Consider the following 22,272-nt stretch of genomic DNA (forward strand, 5'->3'; position numbering starts at 1 on the left):
CACAGCTTTAGTTTACACTGTTCACTCAACCATCCGAGTGTAGATTGGTTTATTTGCACAGAAGGTAATCTTCTACACCACTCTCTCTCTGCTGGACATATTCTATCATCTTCCTTTTGTGTCTTTGCTCCAGTTATACTCATGTCACCACAGTCCCTTCAGTTCCCCCTAAGTGCAGCAGACAACCAATAGTTTCCTTAAGGATGTGGAGAAGTGTAGCTCACTGGTTAGAGGAGGCAGATCTGGAAGCAGAGGTCAGCCCGGGACCAGGGTTCAATTCCCGGCTCAGCGGGGTCTTGAGTCCTAAAATGTCCATGGACTCGACAATTCTCGCTCCGGTGCCTAATCGATTCACGGGTTCACACTCTGCGACTCTGGGCAATAGCTTGCCTAATCTCCACAACGGCCCCTCGCGGCGGGATTCCTGGCTTTCACCTTGCAGATACCCTGCCGGGGTTATCTCACAGGGAAATACCAGGACGGGTTCCCTAAGCAAGCGCTTAGAAACCGCTCGATGATTTGCGCTATATAAATTCCTGTACATTTACAAGGATTCATTTCTGAAATTTTTTGGGCCGATGGTACTAAGTTGCAATACATGGTAAAGGGATTTAGAACCGAATTGTCTCACCAGACCATCTAAATTAATATGTAGACAGCCACAAAGCAAGCAGTGCATTTGTGAGTGTGCCACTAAGTACTTCTCACATACATTCTTTAAATAGAACAGTTTGTATTGTGTGCCGAGACTAGACAGACACCCAGTTGTTATTACTGTATAATTTGTATATATGCTTAGTGCAACCACACAGAATGTAAAAACAACACAGTTTGTGTCATGTCTTGTATAAGGAGACTGTACACACCGTACGATTGGCAACATGTTTAGATCAAGCACAAACAGAGACAGGAAAGACCACAACACCCAAGAGATCTATCATGTGAAATATTGGCTATCTTTACTTCTTGCCAAGTGATAGTGAATTCCTGAGAGCACTCGTGAACAAACGTGGGCATGACAGTGTCTGCGCCAACTAAATCGCCTGTAAAAGCAGAAACACAGGCTGGGTCACACAAGCGCTTCGATATGAGGGCTTATCTAGAGAATACAACAAACATTGGTATTGCTGATTTTTGTTGAGCACAACTTCATGGTTTGGGAAATTGCTTATCAATCTATAAAAAATGATGAAAACTAAAATATTGTTAACCTCAAAAAGTGCACATTGCTATAACAGTCCTTGTCACTGAAGGGAACTATTTTGTGTGTGGGTGTGCTTCTTTGGAAGGACACAATACTGTAAGCCACAGCGCAGTTAGTCAATAACCTACTGCCCCATGCTGCAGTGGACGGAACAAACATGTGAACAACACAATAGCAGACCAATAGATGAAAAGGGCCAGCTGACTGTCCATATATGTATACTAAACAAACAATTATATCAAAATCAAAAGGTCTTGGTTAAAGCCAGACCTAAAAAGTGTAGGAAGGATTTCCCAAAAATGTGAACGCGGGGCTAACAGAAAAGATTTTAAAAATGGCCAAAATTCACAACTTCTGTCTTGCAATGAGATTAAGTATCCTAATGTCCACTGAATCTGGTAAACGTAGTGGTAGGAGCCTGGAGGGGCGTACTACTGCTGTAACCTACACTTAAAAACAATCACAGCCCAGTTGCAGGAAAATATCTTCCAAGGCAGTCAACTCATGATTTTATAGGGATTCCCTGCTTTATCATGAAACGCTGTCTTAATATAAACCGCTGATTACTTTGTTCCTGGAAATCCTGAGTCGCATGATCTTTAGACATATGGTCTCTGCCTTGTTTGAGAGTTCATCTCTTTGTTAGACAAAGAGAAACTCCCCACTAAAACATTACAATATAAGTACTTTTGAGGGCTTTTAAGGTATTATATGATGAACACCATGGCCATCCATATCTACTCTATTCTGCTAATACTCATTTTTTGACAGGTATACATAACACGTTTGGAACTGGGCGGGTCTAGAATGGTATTATTCCAAACTGCCCAAATTGGAATTAAATTGGGCACATCTACATTGATTTGACCATGATCTCTCCTATGGTGCAGTAAATAGAAACGCCAATCCATAAACTCATGATTTTAGAGATACAAGAAGGGGGATTATAACATGGTAAAAATAAGTCACTGGAAAATTTGTAAAGTAGATGCACAGCTCGTATTGACTGAAGTTAAGTCTTTGTTAAAGGTGCTCCATAAGTGACGTCAAGTGTCCTATGACGTCGTAACAATCCAAGGCATGTGTAGGACCAGTGGTTCACTGGTACTATCCTTATGTGCACACTTTTATTCTACTGCGAAACAGAGAATTCGTGGAGTTCAAAATGTTTTTCGTGATTTTATCTTGATAGGTAAAGTAGCTTTGATACAGTGTGAAAAGCATAAGTTCCAACAGGAATGAACCTAACCTGAAAAAACATCTCCCGTTCTCACAGATGGCACGGGTCAAAAGAATAACTTCTAACCCACACAAAGCTGAACTAAGAATAGATGAAATAGCAACTAAATTTCACAAAAGAGGGTACCCTACAGCCATCATTGAGGAATCCAAGCAGATGATTTCAAAAATTGAGAGAAACAAACTACTACAACCAACCGAAAAGAAACAGCAAAACCGTATAGTGGTAGTTTCTAAATATTCTACATCTAGTGCGAAATTCAAGAAAATCATACTCCGACACTGGTCGCTGCTTAACCTTGAACCTGACTTCGCCCACATCTTCACACAACCTCCCATGTTTGCTTTCACCAGAGCACGCAATTTAGGTGAACTACTACAACACAAACCCACAACTACAACTATATTCACAGGTACTAAACCATGCCACAACTGTGGAAACTGTAACATCATCATAAAGGGTAACAAAATCAATCATCCCATGAAAGGACATGAAATTAAACTTCGAGTTCACGCCACGTGCGATTCCAGCAACGTCATTTACGCTCTCAAATGCCCATGTGGCAAACTATACATTGGAAAAACCGAGCGTAAAATCAAGGTCAGACTCACTGAACATAAATCTAATATTCGTCTGAAAAATGAAAAATCTACTGTGGCAACCCACTTCAGTGAGCAAAAACACCAGATTTCGCAAATTAAGTTTATCATTGTGGAAACCATCGCCAAAAATGAAGGCAGAGACAATACTAAATACTTACTCCAGAGAGAAAATGTCTGGATACAAAGACTCTCTACCCATAAGCCATTTGGTCTTAACGATAGAATAGAACTGTCATGTTATCTATAATACTGCTCCTTGGTCAATCTAGTATATTCTGTACTTTTTCTAGTTCTTTTATGTATACCAGTGATACACGAACACTCTCTTTTCCATTACACGCCTCTAGACTCCACTATTTCCTTCAATATCCTCACCCCACTCACTTTCCCTATGTTGATCCTGTCACATAGCACACCACACTAACGCCCTTACGTACCACTCACAACCCCACAGGTTCGATTCTCCTGATACCTGGTTTATTTTTTCCAGTTTATCTTCATTCTAAATTCATTTTTTACACCTTTGATCGGTTTCACTGTGCCTACATTTATTCTTTATTCACCTAATCCTCTTTATCTACTACCACGCACACATGTTATCTACAATATTATCTATACACGTCGGCTCGGCCCCAGAGTCTTTCGTCCATGCCAATCCACCACATGAGCGGAACCTTTTAGCTTTATGAAACGCTGGCAATGGCGATTATGTCTAACCAGCGTCTATGAGAGGAGAATGATCGCGTTCACCACACCGCGACTTTTTCAGGTCAGTTTACCGACCCACTTTTTCTAACCATGAACTTATCTTTTGCTTAACCCCATTCGTATCACCAACCGTTTCTTCGCTTCTCATTTTTTATCACAGCTATAACCAAGGCTACTCAGCAATTAAACGACACGTAAGACATTTCATATTTTACCCCTTTTTAAAAAAACACACACACTTGGGAACGGTAATTTCTTAAGGTGATCCCCTAACTACACACCAACCACGATCGCGTGTCAGGATACTGTACACCCTTTGCATTACTTATCACACAAGAGGCATACTGAGAGGATGTTCTTTATGTTTTATTTTTCACAGCGTCTTTTCCCTGATGAAGGGCTTAACCATTAGCCCGAAATGCATTGGAACCAATTGAAAGACTGTGTCATATGCTGAATTATATGAGAATAATGCATATATAATGTTCACGTTTTGGAAAACTTTTTTGCAACCTATTCTTTTGAATTAAAATCACGAAAAACATTTTGAACTCCACAAATTCTCTGTTTCGCAGTAGAATAAAAGTGTGCACATAAGGATAGTACCAGTGAACCACTGGTCCTACAAAAATAAGTCACTAGCATGAGCCTGGTTGAACTCAGGTGTAACAGGAGCTTCCTTACTATAATATCGCAGCAGCAGACAAAGGAATTCAAGCACCGAGAGAGTTAGTGAGAATATGGGGCATGGACCACCATGTGAACCAACCATTGATGCCTTCGCGCTGGTGTCTAATGCTATTCTTCTCCTTAATCAGGGCATGCATGCTTAGTGGAGCTTTGTCAGTAATATTAGCAAAACTGGACAGGGAACACCTGTATCATAAATCAGAATTATGCTCATGTGTCCAACCCCCAATATCTCAAACAGCACACAATAAAGAGGACACGCCATATGCCCCTTCTCCCCACTCACAAGGCAGCCATTCTATTAAATTATAGGACTTTCGTTTGATGCAACAATTACTAGGTATGCCGCTCTGTACACATGCCGTCACTTATTCATCGTGTTGTTGCAGACGAGAAGTATGCACAGACCATGCTTCAGAGAGGAACGAACAACAAACTGTAACTGGCGAGCCCCCTTGGAAATCCTACCAGTTTTGTAGTTATCCAGTTGATTCCTTAACAGAAAGTAAAAACATTCTATTCTTGAGTAGCAGGAGACCTTGGGGTTGTGACTGTGAATGTACATTAAGAAGCCAATACAAATGGCACACTTAAGCCTTGTGGCTTCTTTGGTGTCTCCTACAAACACATCAGGCACAAAGATGACCTCCTTAATTAAATGTATCAATTAAATGTATCATTAAACTGCCTTTCCCTTTAAAGAAATTGGAAGAAGCACACTTTATTGGAACCTTATTTGAACGGTAGACCATAATAACACGTGAAGGAAGATCCTTCTGTCTTTTCTTGACTCGCAGACAAAGCAAAGACTTTAGCTGGACCTTGACCTTTACATTTCTATTTGTCTATTCTGTCCCTGACTTTTTGTATTCCATAATGTTTCTCGTGTCCACCACTTTTTGTGACTGGCTGTTTAGTCCACCACACTCTTTTCTGTGAAAGAATATTAAAGAATATCATCCAGCACTACTCTCCAGCCTTTCCACTCCCGTCATAAATAACCGCCTCCAGTGCTATGAGACTATCTCCACTGCAAAATGCAGCCTTTTGCATTAGGTGTTTTCCCTTTAGTGTACCGAATGTCTATTATCTCCCCCTCCCCTCCTTCCCTTCTATTATGTAGATTTTTGACCTTTAACTCCTAATACTGGATTTAAACCAGCCACCGTTTCTGATCCCGCCACAAAAGGCCATGAGCTGTTTCAAATGATTTTTTTCTTTGGGCATGTGAACTACAGAGCTCGACACACAACTACGAACTTGCTGCCCCTTAAAACGAGATGCTAACAGTTCTAAAATCTCTGTCCGTTGCATTTATCTCTACGCAGAAATGTGTGTAGCATAGGGGCAACACTGTGAAAGCTGATGCCCGAGCTAGCCGAGAACAATCAAACAAGACCTTCCATTTGTTTTGCTTTTGGGCAAAGTCTCTTCCACTCAGGGCTGTGATGCTTCGAGCTCACATAAGTGCTAAATTCTAAGACTCTAAATACATTTACAGAAAGGCTGCTAATGAAAGAAATAGGGTTATGCCTCTACTTGTAGTCATAAACCACAAATTTGCCTTATCCATGTATGGGTGTCCTAGTGATGTTTGGCACCTAACCATCACTCCCTGTGTACTGCATTGGTCTCTGAAAAACTCTGTAGTCACTAGCTCCACCCGGCCTCGAGCATTCCTCTGGGCCAACCCTTGGCATGCTCTAAAAGCATCCTCTGTTCTCCCTGGAGACCCAAACCCATCTCGACAAAACCTGGGCTGCAGGGCCAGCCTGGCTGGCTGCACTGGATATCGACAGGCTTGAAAATCCATACTGCTCAGTACGGCTGCCGCCAAAGGTAAACTCTGCCTCCATTTATGGAGCACTTTCCGCTCTGGAGGATGCTGGATTGCCTGGCTCCTGCAGAACTTCTGCAAATTATCTTCAGACAGAATGACACATATAAGCTCGTGGGTGTTGAATATATGTTAGCATGTGGATAATGCCTGTGATCCGGAACTCATTCGTTGTATGGCAATTACAATATCAAGCAGCTTACAATTAAATGTTTTCCTACTTTGCTTCAGGTGAACTAGAGTTTCACATTACCTCAGGGGTGTGTCCATCATAAAGATCCGAGGGGTTCTCCAACAATCTTTCCCAAGAGCTGCAAAATCTGCAGAAAGTTGCAGGCTGACTGTAAAATTGTTCTCCTCTATGACTCCTTCTGCACAGCTTGTGATGGTGGTACAAAAGGGGGTGGTGATGGACGGAGCATCTGACCTTTTGGCCGCCATAAGTGTGGCAGGGTATGCTCAGACGTGAGTCCCTTGCTCACTTTGCCACTGGATTCAAGCAAGCCGGGCTGAAGACGGCTGGAATGCCAGAAACCGGTCCTCAGAAGCTTGTTTCCGGTACAGGGAAGACATGGCTTGGCAGTTCGGGCTGGACTGTTCCCATAAGGCAAAGGGTCAGACTGGTTTGCATATAGCCATGTCTGAACTGGGGTGGCAGAGTGGGCTAAAGAACGGTGATGGATTAAACCCAGATCTTTTGACTGGGTGTGAGTGTTTGATTCAGATGCTCCGTCCATCACAACCCCCTTTTGTACAGCTTGTGATGGTGGGCCACTCATTTATGAGTACATTTCCAAAAACTGCATACATAATTCTGTCCAGCAAGGCAAAGGTCCCTTTTATATGGATCCAATCTGCCCCTTTTCATTCCAGATCAAAGCAATGCCGCTTACAATCATTACATTCTTATCAGTAGTTGGGAATATTTATCCATACTTCTGACCGTCACACCATTTTTCATTGATGGTTATTTAAGTCTATTACCAAATATTTGTTTTGAACTTTCACTTGCAATTTATTTCCATTTACAAATGTTACTCTGATGACAAACGGCACTTCTCCACCAGGTTTCACAGACTAATATACCATACAAATGGCTAAAAAGCTTTCAAATATGAATATCAACTTTTGTCACACAAAACAGTGTGAGAAATGCGATAAAGTACGTTTCTTATGGAGGATTTATCCTACATTTGAGAAACTATGCAATACAGTGGTTTTCAATATTAACACATTAAATAATAAGTAGACGCCTTTTGATGTGTGGGGAAATGCCTAAAATCGATGCTTTCTGAATTTGTAACAAAATTTGGTTTAAACCTATACTGGTTTTGTATTTTTAATTTACCAAAATAACTGACGTGCATAACTCCTATTTCTGGGCTAAGCAAAAGACAAGTAAATTAAACCTATACAACAAGCCAAATAATAGAAAAACTACTCTTAATGTGGATGGAGCAATGAGCTCCATTTGAAGTTGGTTTGTAGGTTTATATAATTGAAGGCAAGGGAATCAGTAGCACTGCAACACATCAATGTTAATGATTACATTCCCCAGGGTCGGTCTCCTTCAAACCTTTCATGCGGGTTACAATGGTGTGTACCTGTGTAAAAACTACCTTTCCAGAGGGAATCTGGATCTTCCAACCCTTCCCCCTCTTCAGCTCAGCCACCTAGGGCTGGCCAGTAGGGAGGCTGGAGGACTAACTGGCAGGGCACTGTCACTAAAAGGGATGAAAGGTAAAGGAAAGGACAGTCGATTCACCTGTCGTAGAGACTGACTTTATCAGCATGATTTCCCATCCCTGCCATGTCAATGTGCCACCTGCTGTTGAGATCTGTGCACAAGTTGAAGATTGCAGGTTGGTTTCCAAATCCTAACTTTATTACTCTGGGGTGATGGGGTCATTTTTGGTCTGTGGTACATCAACAATTAATTCGAGAACCAGGTAGCAAGCAGAAGGAGGTAAAGGGAAACTTTTGCCTTTGAAAATAAATCTCTGACATCACACCGAATAAATTAGTTTTGTCCAAAAAAAAATGATCTGCTTATGATCACCATAGGTAACTGCCATGAGTATAAACTTGACAGATAGTAGGATTTTACAGAAGAGCAGATCATGTTTACTGTGCTTGAACCTACAAGTCTGCTACTACAGTGCAACCCTGAAAATCTAAGAGTCAAATTTCTATGATTAAACACATGGTAGGCTGGTCCTATCTTCTTGAAAGCCTGCCCCAGAAATATGTGCGGCTTGATTCCAAAAAAGTGTTCAATATTGTGGTACTTTCTCCTTAGTGGCAAAAGCCAGACTCATGTTGCTTTCAGGACAGCAATATTGAATTGAAGTACAACATTGTGCCAATGTCTTGCTAAAATTTCTGCAGAACACGTATAGAATTAACTGTAAAGTGCCAAAATGTTTTTCTCCTTCGTCCCTGCTTTTCTTTCTGTTTCCCTTTTGATTCCCGAACATCTGTTGTGAAGAGATGAATGTATACCTATGTAATGTGCAGTTATCCTAAATCATTAACTAAAAACACGATCTAAAAAACTAATCTGAAAAAGAAGATAACGCCTACCAAGTAATAAACCAAGTGTCTCTCCAGAATAATTAGTGAGACACCCATGCAGTAATTGGGGATGGACAGATGTGATTGCAGACTACCCACTTGGATATGCTGTATCTGCTCTCTACACCTTTTGACTTGAATGCTCGAAGGGGGCACCCTGCACTCCTGGTCCGTATTGCAGGGCACAAATGTTCTCCAGGAACAAGAAGCCGCAATATTGTCTCTTTCCACATCGATGACCACAGAAGGTTTAAGTTATCAATGGCTCCAAAACACACTGCTTTAGACGTACTCAGACGTTCAAGGTAACAGGTACCGGGTGGCCTTGACATTTAGGATGGACACACACTGACAGTCTGGTGAATTCTAAAACGCTGCCAGGGCAAATGATTCTAATCCTCATAGAGGAGGTAACTCGGCAGCCGTTTGGGCAATCCAGAAAGTATTGCAGTTACTCTAGTGACCAGGCTACTGATGTATAGAGAAAGATTAACTGACCATCCTTTCTTCAGGTAATACAGACAGCAAGATATCCCTCAATTCCATCGCTCCACCATCCAGTTGCATTAATGCGAGTTACATACAGGACACTCGCCAAGTTATGCCCCGGGACCAATTCACAGTGAAAGGCTTGACAATCTAATCCCTCGGTGACAAGGTGTACTTTTCCTGGAAGAGCCACACATGCTCAAGTGAGCGTCGTAGTAGGAGAAACGATGAACCTGTCATTACAAAGAAAGTCTCAAATGTGAATTGTATACATAGCTAAAATCGGAGCGGTCCGTGTAACGGTTTTGTGGCACTTGCAAGCCATGCGTCTCTGCAGCCTGCCAGAAACATTCATGTGCAATAAGTGGCGGCCATGCACCTCCCGGCAGAGTCAAAGGCACACATAAAACACAGAATGGATGCGTTTCAAGGGTGCTCTCGCAGAAACAACAGTGGATACAAAGCCACCAGTCGATAAATCAGGACAGACACAGCTGCGGATTTTTCTTCAAAAGCCCATCTCACATATCCCACCGCTCCCACTGTGCAGTAGGCGTGGACGACCGGTGGGGTCGAAAAACACATGCTGTCTACAATTAGGCGGACCAGCTGGCCGGCGTCCAAGAGCTTCTTTTCCATCTATTTGCAAGTAAAGTTTACACAGCGCATGGTGATCGGGGGCCTTTAAAGGGGCAACAATGTTGAGCCAAAAATACAGCAATCATTTAAGTTTGCGCTGAGACATAGAAGTCCTTTACGTCCCATGTTGCAAGAAAGTTAATGGAAACAATGAGCTCCAATTATATAACATGTCTTTGCCCAATGTCTAGTGAGCCTGACAGGCACTGTTGGAGCTGCTGCAGCAATGCCACATACTTAGGACATCACCACACCTAGTGTTTGGTATTGCCTGAATGCCCCAGAACACTATTTGCTAACAATTGAGATTTCAGAATATTCAGCTGCGATGTTATTGTCAGACATAATAGATTACGAGTCTTATTGTGCTTGTTTTGGGCCCCACGCCACAGTGGGCAGTATTAGGCACAGCAAGCAGGTGGGCAACCCTCTCTCCGCCAGCTCACTGCAGCACAAACCTGTAGATGTCTGGCACTTACTGCTTTCTAGATTAACCAGGCCAATCCGGGGCCCGCACCACAAGCCCTGCCACCTTCTACGTTCATAGTACAGGTAGGCCAGGGAAAAACTCGGGTTCAAGTGGAAGGCAATACTATGCTTTGAATCCTAAAGACCCCTTAGAGCACAACAACATGCCCCTGGCACTAGTGGTACAAATAGGAGAGTTTGTGTAGGACTTTAACATCCCACAGGAAACCAAGAAGAATTCCCAGATCCTGCCTCAGACAAAGCCTTCATAATGCCACGCTCTCCCAGCAGAAACCAACTAGGTGTAGCGTGACAGAAGAGCATCTGTGAAACGGCAAAGTATGTCGCCATGTTAAGGATCTCTGCCTAGATCCGGTTGGGCCATTAGGTCACAAATTCGTATTCTGGTAATGCCAACAAAGTCTTTCAATTCAAATTACATATACGGAGTACCATTTAACCGAGTAGTAGTAGTTCTGTGAATCCTAACATATATAGAGCTCCTAAAAACAGAAGAAACGGTGCAATGAATGTGCAACAGTAAATTGTGCCCAAAAACATTCGGAGAACTGCTTCTCAGACTTGGTCTATAATACAGATAATTGGTCATGACAGGCATTGACTTTGGAGTTAGAGATACAAGAGGCAACAGAGATGAGGAAGCAAGGGCGTGGGATAGAAAGTTATTTTCAGAAACACAGGATTTTTTTGGGCAGACGTAGGCATCAGCTTCAATAATTGTTTAAATATAGAGCAGTCATTTATGAGGATACAATTGACTGTGGATTTTTGACCAATTTAGGAGCACGTATGTAACTACATAAGACATTTCAGAGGGCTTTCTACTGTCCTGATAAGATGCTGATCTGTTCAACCAGGTTTGAAACTTCAAACATAAACACTGAAACAGTTGATCCAACGCATTTGAATGTCGAAAAGGTTTCAGCAGTATACAGTTCAATAAAGTTATCTGAAAACACTTGCATTGTATAATCGCATAAATAACTGTAGATCTGTGCCTAATTAAGCTTAATTGGGAAATCTATTGACATTTGTAATCTCCTTTACCTCTCAATCTGGATACCTACTGATTTGGAACTCATGATTGACAGTAGAAAAAAAACATCCAAAGAAGGCCTATGTTCCGTCTTTTTCTACATTTATAAAAAAAATACAGGCAGGAAAATTAATAGTTTTCTGTCTGTATTTACCTGTAAAAACAGTAAAAACGGAAAACTGGGTACCCGAGTTATAACATGTGCTACATCTCAGGACTCGTTCTTCTTTTGCTCAAAAGTAACACTGTCCTTGTCACAGGGCACTGTGTGGTCTCCGCCGAGATCTTATGTCAGGGACGATGCTTCCCAGGAGACAGCCTTGGTCACGCGCATTGCCTCAAGGAGGCGATTTCCGCTGGCCACGCGCTCGCGAACGCGCTCAGCTGCTGTCTCCTGGGAAGCAGCTACACCACACGCGCATGCGCAGAAACAGCGACAGACACACACGAGCGCTCATGCACGCACGCACCCACACATACAGCGAACCCAGCGTCGCATGCATACACACACACACACACACGTGCACCGAGCATCCCCCCCCACCCCTCCGTTGTCGCACCCCTCCCCTCCGCCGTCGCACCCCGCCCCCCACCCCTCCGCCGTCGCGCACACACACACGCAGACATACAGGCATTCTCTCCCCCCCCCCCCCCCCGCTCCGCTCACCGGTCAAAGGCCCTCCGGACACGCAGACATACAGGCATTCTCTCCCCCCCCCCCCCCCGCTCCGCTCACCGGTCAAAGGCCCTCCGACCGCGGGGCTCTCCCTCGGTGCTCCTCCAGGCACTCCGTGGGCGCGGGCTTCACAAAACGGAAGTCCCGCCCCACGCTAGGTTTCGTTTTCTCAGTCCCGCCCCACGTTAGGTTTCGCTTGCAGCTCGTTGGGTATAAAAGCTTGTCGATCCAAGTGTGTGTGTATTGCAGATGTTATCCCTTTTTACAACAAACCTTGACCTCACCAGAGATTCGTAATTGTCCAAACATTCCTCTATCTTGGTTAGTTTTTGTGTAATAGGAGATAGCAAGGTAGTTAAAATACTCTCAAATGTCTTCCACTGTTCTAAATCACAGTTCGAGTTAATACCATTTCCCGCTGCATAATTGGTATCACCATCAACCAAATCGGCATTAATTATAGGACTGCCCTCCTCGGGTGAGACACTGTCACGGGTTTTGTTCGACCTTGCCACTTTTGCTCTACAAGGCTCTACAAGGCCTTTGTGGTCCTCCTCCCCGCTTCCTTTTTACTGCCGGTTCCAGAGTTAATCATTTGGTAGAGGTTTTTTTATTTGGGGATGTGGCAGATGCACGTGTAGAGACGCTGGCTGTAATGTTACTTTGGGTCAGTGGCGATTTTGGGGAATCCTCTAGTGTTCCAAGGGGATATGGAACTTCAACGCCAACCTCAATATTAGTCGATGGTATAATAATGATTACATCTTTATGAGCTGGCGAGCGAGCTGTAGCTATAGTCCCTAGGGAAGATCTCCTATTTAATAACTGGACCAGAGACAACAGATGCTCGGTACAGAGGTCCCCTAAGAATAAACTGATCAAGCGTCCCCACCACGCTGCCACCATGAGAAGTACCTAGGTATTTCCTTTCCTGTTTGCTCATCTTTAATAACTTAAGTGAACTTAAGCCAACTGGTAATGCAGAGTAGTGAGTAGTGAGTGCAGAGTGGTAATGCAGAGTAGTGAGTGTAGTGAGTGCAGAGCAGTGAGTGCAGAGCAGTGAGACCAGAGCAGTGAGTGCAGAGTAGTGAGTGCAGAGTAGTGAGTGCAGAGTAGTGAGTGCAGAGTAGTGAGTGCAGAGTAGTGAGTGCAGAGTAGTGAGTGCAGAGTGGTAATGCAGAGTAGTGAGTGCAGAGTAGTGAGTGCAGAGTAGTGAGTGCAGAGTAGTGAGTGCAGAGTGCAGAGTAGTGAGTGCAGAGTGCAGAGTAGTGAGTGCAGAGTAGTGAGTGCAGAGTGCAGAGTAGTGAGTGCAGAGTGCAGAGTAGTGAGTGCAGAGTAGTGAGTGCAGAGTAGTGAGTGCAGAGTAGTGAGTGCAGAGTAGTGAGTGCAGAGTGGTAATGCAGAGTAGTGAGTGCAGAGTAGTGAGTGCAGAGTAGTGAGTGCAGAGTAGTGAGTGCAGAGTGCAGAGTAGTGAGTGCAGAGTGCAGAGTAGTGAGTGCAGAGTAGTGAGTGCAGAGTGCAGAGTAGTGAGTGCAGAGTGCAGAGTAGTGAGTGCAGAGTAGTGAGTGCAGAGTAGTGAGTGCAGAGTAGTGAGTGCAGAGTAGTGAGTGCAGAGTAGTGAGTGCAGAGTAGTGAGTGCAGAGTAGTGAGTGCTGAGTAGTGAGTGCAGAGTAGTGAGTGCAGAGTAGTGAGTGCAGAGTGCAGAGTAGTGAGTGCAGAGTGCAGAGTAGTGAGTGCAGAGTGCAGAGTAGTGAGTGCAGAGTGCAGAGTAGTGAGTGCAGAGTGCAGAGTAGTGAGTGCCGAGTGCAGAGTAGTGAGTGCAGAGTAGTGAGTGCAGAGTAGTGAGTGCAGAGTAGTGAGTGCAGAGTAGTGAGTGCAGAGTAGTGAGTGCAGAGTGCAGAGTAGTGAGTGCAGAGTAGTGAGTGCAGAGTGCAGAGTAGTGAGTGCAGAGTGCAGAGTAGTGAGTGCAGAGTAGTGAGTGCAGAGTAGTGAGTGCAGAGTAGTGAGTGCAGAGTAGTGAGTGCAGAGTAGTGAGTGCAGAGTAGTGAGTGCAGAGTAGTGAGTGTGCAGAGTAGTGAGTGCAGAGTAGTGAGTGTGCAGAGTAGTGAGTGTGCAGAGCAGTGAGTGCAGAGTAGTGAGTGCAGAGTAGTGAGTGCAGAGTAGTGAGTGCAGAGTAGTGAGTGCAGAGTGCAGAGTAGTGAGTGCAGAGTGCAGAGTAGTGAGTGCAGAGTAGTGAGTGCAGAGTGCAGAGTAGTGAGTGCAGAGTGCAGAGTAGTGAGTGCAGAGTAGTGAGTGCAGAGTAGTGAGTGCAGAGTAGTGAGTGCAGAGTAGTGAGTGCAGAGTAGTGAGTGCGGAGTGGTAATGCAGAGTAGTGAGTGCAGAGTAGTGAGTGCAGAGTAGTGAGTGCAGAGTAGTGAGTGCAGAGTGCAGAGTAGTGAGTGCAGAGTGCAGAGTAGTGAGTGCAGAGTAGTGAGTGCAGAGTGCAGAGTAGTGAGTGCAGAGTAGTGAGTGCAGAGTAGTGAGTGCAGAGTAGTGAGTGCAGAGTAGTGAGTGCAGAGTGCAGAGTAGTGAGTGCAGAGTGCAGAGTAGTGAGTGCAGAGTGCAGAGTAGTGAGTGCAGAGTGCAGAGTAGTGAGTGCCGAGTGCAGAGTAGTGAGTGCAGAGTAGTGAGTGCAGAGTAGTGAGTGCAGAGTAGTGAGTGCAGAGTAGTGAGTGCAGAGTAGTGAGTGCAGAGTGCAGAGTAGTGAGTGCAGAGTAGTGAGTGCAGAGTGCAGAGTAGTGAGTGCAGAGTGCAGAGTAGTGAGTGCAGAGTAGTGAGTAGTGAGTGCAGAGTAGTGAGTGCAGAGTAGTGAGTGCAGAGTAGTGAGTGCAGAGTAGTGAGTGCAGAGTAGTGAGTGCAGAGTAGTGAGTGCAGAGTAGTGAGTGCAGAGTAGTGAGTGCAGAGTAGTGAGTGCAGAGTAGTGAGTGTGCAGAGTAGTGAGTGCAGAGTAGTGAGTGTGCAGAGTAGTGAGTGTGCAGAGCAGTGAGTGCAGGTGCAGAGTGGTGTGTATTGGCAATGTAAATGACAATGCCATTTATTTATGATTTAAAGAAAAAAAAGAAATGTCATGAGCAATGCCAATTGCTCTACCTTTAATGATGCCGAGACCATTGCATTGCAAATGCTTGTTAATTTCTGTTGTGAAATGTATGTGACGTGTATTATTTACACTGAAGTCAACACGTTTACATTATTTTTTTTAGCATTGGGTCCCTCTTTTTCATTCTGATGGTGAATTAATTTGTATCTGCAATAATAAGATCAATAATGAATGGACTAATTATATATAATTATATATATATCTTCCTGTATTGCCTTGTGTGTGTGGGTTAGTCCTGGAATAAATCTGTTTGGAAAAAATATTGAGTCTGTTTTTCACTTCCTTCTTTGAGGCTCCACATTTTGATCTTCTGTTGAACACCCATGTCCATGACATCTCTAAGCATTTGTAATGATGAGCTTCTGTGGTGTACGGCTTTTTTTCACTACTTCTAGGACCAATGTGATTCTTAGGATGGAATACACATACCACAGATGATTCTGCACTAATTAAAGTAGGGGTTGTGATCACCAGACTGGGGTGACCATGTTTTACACTAGGTAGAGTTATACATGTATGTCCCCTGTGGGAACAGGCACATTCTGAGACAGCATATTCAACACAATTTAGGCATAGACATAAAAATGATCAGCCACATTATGCACCACCAGCAAGTCAGGCACTTATATCAGCACAAGACAGGGTCATCAAATAAACACATCTTTTATTGGGTCTGAGAAAGGGACAGCTACATTCTGCACTAGTTGGGATTTGGGATGTTTTCAGAAGCACATCTTCACTATACAGTCTCGGTTTGGGAAAGCATCTATCTCCTCACATTCCAGCAACCTTTGTGTCTAAATAAAGAGTGAAAAATGAGGAACTATATATATTTTAGGGGGATACATATGAATTCCCAGTGGCTCCAAATGATGAAACTCCATGAATGGAATTTGTAGTGAGAGAGCATGTTCTTGGTGGTGTTGGGAGCTAAAAGGTCCCACTATGATCCATATAACTGGATTTGGCTGCATTTCTGGTTTGAGAAGCACAGTGCATTCCCATTTTTAAATTCTATTTTGCCTAATAGACTATTTTGAAATATTGCAACAGCCACAATCTGATCTCTAAGTGTTCAGATAACTCCCTTAATAGATGCATCCCTACACATACCCAATATTATTTAAAGAGTTGGCCTTTCCTCAGAGACTACCCAGGGCACAATCAAATCTCGTCCCTGCCTCCCGCACTCGTCCTCTTTAATTGTCTATGTATTGAACATTTTGGAGGGGTGGGAGGAAGGTGAGGTGGGCAAGCTTAAGCATGTCCACACGATAACAAAAACAAACTTAAAGCAGACATTCCTTGCTGAACCGGGAAGCCAGTGGTTTCTGCCCACCATCAACACCTCTCCAGCCTGGCTTAACATCCAAAAAGACCTGGCTAAACCCTTATCACTTGCATCCCTAATACCTATAAAAAAATGAAAATAGAACACTTTGCTAACATCATCTCATGCACAGTACAGGCACTACACAAAGTTTATAACAAACTACCCAACAGAATGCATCACTCGCACCTCGCCTCCTTATTGCACAACGAAAACTTCAGAACACAGGGTAGAACACTTTTCATTGAAGAATGGGCACAAGAGTGCATACTGTCAGTAGGGGACGTTGGCACCCCCTCAGAAACCAGATCAAGATGAATTTCAATCTCAATGACATGGACGTCTTTCACTTTTTAAAAATCAAATCACTCATAGCTAGACGTAAACCGCCAACCCATCCAGATCTCCTAAAGGCCCTAAATACTTACAAGAAAGGGGGTCACTTGGCATCCAAAATATACGCTCTACTTTACCCCAGTAAATCTACGTTAACCAAACCCATCCACAGTAAATGGGAAACCCTACTGGCTGATTCTGGCAACTCCCATGTGACAACACCTGACTAGTCGTCCATTTGGGGAAACCTCACCACCAACGAACTAACTCCCTCACTGGCACAATGGTGTTACTGAATTGCTAATATGGTCCACTGGAACCAAGCCAAACTTTACTAGCTAGGCCTACGACCCTCAGACACCTGCTGATGTTGCGAGAAGGAAGCAGGGGACTTGAGGCACATGCTTTGGAAGTGCCCCTTCACTAAAACATTCTGGAAGAACATCAGTGATACTATATCACAAATTCTTCACACAAAGTGGACTCCAGACTTAGCGGCTATTACACTAGAAATACTTACACCGGCACTAAAACAAGCACTGAACAAACACGGACAAGCCTTATGGGATATACTAGTCACAACCGCTCTCAAAGTCATCCTCTCAAAGTGGAAGGACTCATCCAAACTCTCCTCCCAAACCTGGTGGGAATGGGTTCAATTCACCAGAAGCGCAATTATTTCACTGAATACATATCTTAAATTCTCTCTACAGATTAAAAAGAAAACGTGGACCAAAGTAGACAAGTTTATATATCGAATTATCCCCACCATCCAAGTAAGGGAACACTCGCACCCACCCACTCCCTACCCTCTCCCTCCTGCCCTCTTATTTCCTATATACCTCCCTCCTCCCCAGTGCCCCACCCCTCACCCTGACATTTCCTGACACACCCTGCTGAATTCCTCACACCCTTTTTCTTTCTGCCTCTCTACCCATTCAACACACTCAACAGCCATTGCTATACAAACAAGATACCGTACAGTCCTCTCTTAGTAACCAACTCAACCCATTCACCACGCCAACGCCAATCAACTATACTTGAAATAAAGGCCAACAAAACTGTACAGGTAGCTTTACTCACACTACCTTAATGTTCAAAATAAAAGGTGCTATAAATACCAAATGTATAACGACCCACTTTATCAGCTTGGAGCAGCTGAATGGCTTTGTGTGCCCTTCCTGGATGAGAACCTGTAACTGGCATGTTACACAGAGATGGATGCAAAACAAAAAGACTTTTCAAGCACACCGTGGGAGACCACTACTCGTTAGCAGGTGCCCAGGAATTTCTCAATTAACTAGAGATTCACGGACATTCACAGCAGATAAGGACCCTTCATACTTCTGTACGATGCTAATTTCACGGCATATTACGACACCCAAGTTCACCCTACTCTCCCACTTTGTACATTGTCTAACATTGTTTTTGTTGTGTATATCTCAGATTTGTTTACCAATCTCTTCCTTATTTATCTGTTGTTGGTTGCGTATTATCCACTCCCCCACTTAACGGCAATGTTTACAGTTTCTCTAAAGCAGGTAACAAAAACAAGCGATGGAGAATAGGGCCATATGCATAACAGAAAGTGTGGGAAGACATACAATCAGTGTTTGATAACCTCTGGGTTTATATGCGCAATTCAAGGGAAACTATATGGTATATAACCGCATAGCAAATCAAATTGTTGCAAAAATGAATGTGCAACATGATGTTGTAGTTTCAAGAAATGTAAGTTAGACTAGCGAGCAGCAGTGCTGAAGAGACTATCGGCCAGATTCATCAATGTCCCAATTTGCGAGTCCTTAATAGCGATTATTAAGGAATCGCTATTAAGGACTTGCAAATCGGGATTCATGTAGAAATCGCAAAATAAATTGCGATTCCTACAACCTCCTTATTTGCGATTAGCAAATTGCTAATCGCAAATAAGGAATGAATGGGGAGTCATTCCTTATTTGCGATTAGCAATTTTAAAGGACATGTGTGTGTGTAACATCCAACTTAGAAAAATGCACCAAAGCGCATTTTTCTAAGTTTTCGCTATTTACCACGAAGTCTGACTTCGCGGTAAATAGCGGCCAAAAATAGTGAATTCGCAATTTAAAAATGGTTAATGAATTGCATTTAAGGAATCTCAAATAGAGATTCCTTAAATGCAATTCCTCGCAATTTAGCGATTTCGCAATTAGCGATTTCTGCATTTGGGGTGATGAATCCCAAATGCAAAAATTGCGCTCGCAAAGGGCCAGATTCTCAGAATCTGGCCCTTTGCGAGCTCATTTTTCTTTGATGAATCTAGCTGTATATGTTTCATGTTTCAATGCGTCATTAGATCATAGAGTTTGCAAGTCATACAAAGAAAAAATATACATGACGGTTCAAACGGACATCAACACAGACAGGAAATGTATGCAGCTACGTTCATAATGATAGAGTAGCAAATAAATCTATAACCAATGTGGAAACAGGAAATGAAATTACCCTACCAAGTGTATCTAAATCTAAAGCTTTTCACCAATCTGTCAAAGAAAACACAGCTACAATAGTATCGCCGCAACAACGTAACTCGAGAACTAACATGCCTCCATCGCATTTCACTTCATCCCTATCCATGAATGGAGGACTGATAAGGATGGTGGGCTGAGATGTGAAAACAGCATTCCACGTGCATCCTGAGAGCCTGCACCTGCCAGAATTAGCCGCGGCGCGCAGCCCTCCCCTCCTTTATTCTACCTTCTGCCATTTGACAGCAGGCTGCACCCCGCGCTACCCACAGTCCCCCGCGCCGCTCGCTCCCGCGCGCACATAAACAGTCACAGTGACAACAGCGAGCACGAGCCACCCGGCCAAGATGTGCGTCCCCCCCAGCCCCTCCCCCACAAGTCCCCGTGAGCCGCGCGCCCTACACATTGAGGAGGAATATTAAGGGGAGATAAAGATCCCAACTTACCCACCAGTTGTGTGTCATGGAGTCAGGTGACGCAGCTCGCCGCCGCTAACCGCCCTTGAGGTCTAGGTACAACGGAGGCCACACATATGCCTCGAAGGTGGGGGGAGGCGGGAGGCACCGATGGCGGAACAAAGACGGCCGGGCCAGCCTTTAATCCTGGCGCTGAGCTGGGGCCAGCGGCAGTTCGCTGGCGCGCGCGCGCGCTCAGAGTGCGCCGCGTGCGTGCCCGCGCGCGCCCCCTCCCTTCTCACATGCAGAGACGCATACATGAATAATTCAGTGCCCGTCTCCTGGCTCCCCCGCGCGGCCCAATCACCGGAGCCCGCGGCTAATGGGCTTCTCCGGCGCTTGCCAACGGGCATCTTTTCTGCGCTCGCGGCCCCCACGGAGACAATGAAGGTAAACCGGCTCCGGCCGGGCGACCTCGCCCGCGCGGACCCGGGCTGGAATTGGAAGTTAGAGGCTCGAGAGGAACGGCATCTTTGCTGTATGGCCAGGGCTTCAACATTAACAATCCAATGAGCCCGAGGTATTAAGGTGCAGCCTTTCTTCCAGGGAAAACAAAAAACCTGCAGTGGGTAAAGCTACCTTGTTTTATCACGAGGACGTCACGTACCGCTTTTAATAAAATATATTTTAGGCCAGTCGGCACAGCAACTCCCTATATACAGACCCGCAAGGCGTACTCCCATACCAAACATTACAATAAAGTGGTATTCATCAATAGCCCGAATCCTGGTACGCACTACTTTGCACGAGATGCAGAGGTGTGGCGCCGCCACCTCAAGTAATCAAACCACATGGAAATAGGGCATGACACGATAATTTCATTTTTTATCCCCTTGGATTGGAAGCTGGGGAAAGGAGAGTGGGTGTCCGAGGAAAAACAGAAAGAGCAAGAAATCCTCACCTCAGCTGTGTCAGGGCATTGGTTGTCTCTGCTCCTGACTGTACTGATCCATCCCTGGATGTCCCTTATGCACACCCCCCCTTCCTCCTTCACCTCTAACACATCTGAACAGACACAGCTACTTAGCCAAAAGGGAGGGAGACAGAGAGACAAGGGAGGAGGGGTGGCAGAGTGGGGAAAGAGAAGTGGGAGAACCAGGCAGCTCACATTTCAAACTAGCATCGAGGGGGAGGTGCTTAGTGCATCAGACAAAACCGGTGCCCTGGAGGGCGGCCAGAGCCCTTGAATGACCCCCCTTCCCCCATTGAGGCCACAATGGGAGGAGGGCTTTTGAGGACTGGGTCCAAATATTCTGGACTCCCGAGTATCCCTCCGTCCACAATCCTACCCGTCCCATGGTAATTACGCCAGACCTCCATACACTACTGAACAATCACGTACAAATACAGTACCACAAATAAAAGCTTAAAATCCCATCAAATAGCAGATGTCCGCCACCTCATTCCACCCCACGTGGCCAGCTTCTCCAACCGTCTTGGACAGGGCGCTGCCTCAAAATGTAGCAGAGTTAGGTCAGCAGACTTTAGGTTCTCTAATAAGGGACAGTTTTTTCTCTCCACTCTGGCGGAGGCTAGTGTCAGGGCCGCAGAGTTGCACATACCAATGTGTTATATCCAGGGCCAGGTTGCCCAGGCAGCGGCAGACGCTGTGCTATATACCATGCCGTCAGTCTCTGTGTAGATCACTTCTGCCACTTGTTGGACCTTCTGGCGTGCTTTGATGTGCCTTTCCTCGTGGGTCTGGGAGTTCTCACTGACTGCATCCATTTGTGGGCAGGCATTCCTTTCTGGTCTGGTATGAGGGGCCCTTGGATTATATATGAGTTTAAGAATCTGGGTGTCCTGGTGAGTGACTATTAGGACTTTGCTGTTCATTTCATAAATCAAGGGCGAACTCCCCAAATAATAGCTATAATAATTATTAACATAATTAACATTATCCTGAATTTTATTCGATTTGGTTTTAAAGACTAAGGTCTAAATAAAACAGAGTTTTTCTATAATAAGATATTACGCCCAAATATCCATAAAGACATTTCTCCACACTCTGGATGGAGAATGTGACAACAATAATTGGGCATTTATTTTTTAAATAAAACTTATTATTGAAACCTTCTTTTTGTAGGAACCCTCTGTGACCTCAACCCATTTCATGCCCACAACTGGGTACTCTAAAGGCACAGAGACCCCTGGATTTAGATTAAACATCTAGTTCTGCGAGCAAAGTCAGGACAAGACACCTTTGCGTATTTCTTGCTTATGATCAAAGATATCCATTCTACAGAGACTAATTGCATTCCACAGTACAGAGGATAGCAAGGGAAATGTGGAGGATAGTCGAGGCGATTGGCTATTATTAT

The 22,272-nt window shown here is 44.4% G+C and overlaps 1 protein-coding gene across 9 annotated transcripts in view; it reads right to left on the reverse strand.

The window, feature by feature from the left end:
- ZMIZ1 (zinc finger MIZ-type containing 1) overlaps positions 1 to 22,272 on the reverse strand; it is a 535,099-nt gene that overhangs the window by 84,392 nt on the left and 428,435 nt on the right. Inside the window, exon 1 of one of the 9 annotated variants that reach the window (XM_086922440.1) lies at positions 19,943 to 20,076. The exons of 7 other annotated variants lie outside the window; for them this stretch is intronic. The gene's annotated coding sequence lies outside the window, so the exon portion shown is untranslated. Of the gene's footprint in view, positions 1 to 19,942; positions 20,077 to 22,272 lie in introns of those variants that run through there. One more of the 9 variants, XM_086922441.1, reaches the window with a different exon arrangement.

Source organism: Lissotriton vulgaris, chromosome 5, assembly GCF_964263255.1.
Source record: "Lissotriton vulgaris chromosome 5, aLisVul1.2, whole genome shotgun sequence".
In the NCBI taxonomy this organism is placed as follows: domain Eukaryota; kingdom Metazoa; phylum Chordata; class Amphibia; order Caudata; family Salamandridae; genus Lissotriton; species Lissotriton vulgaris.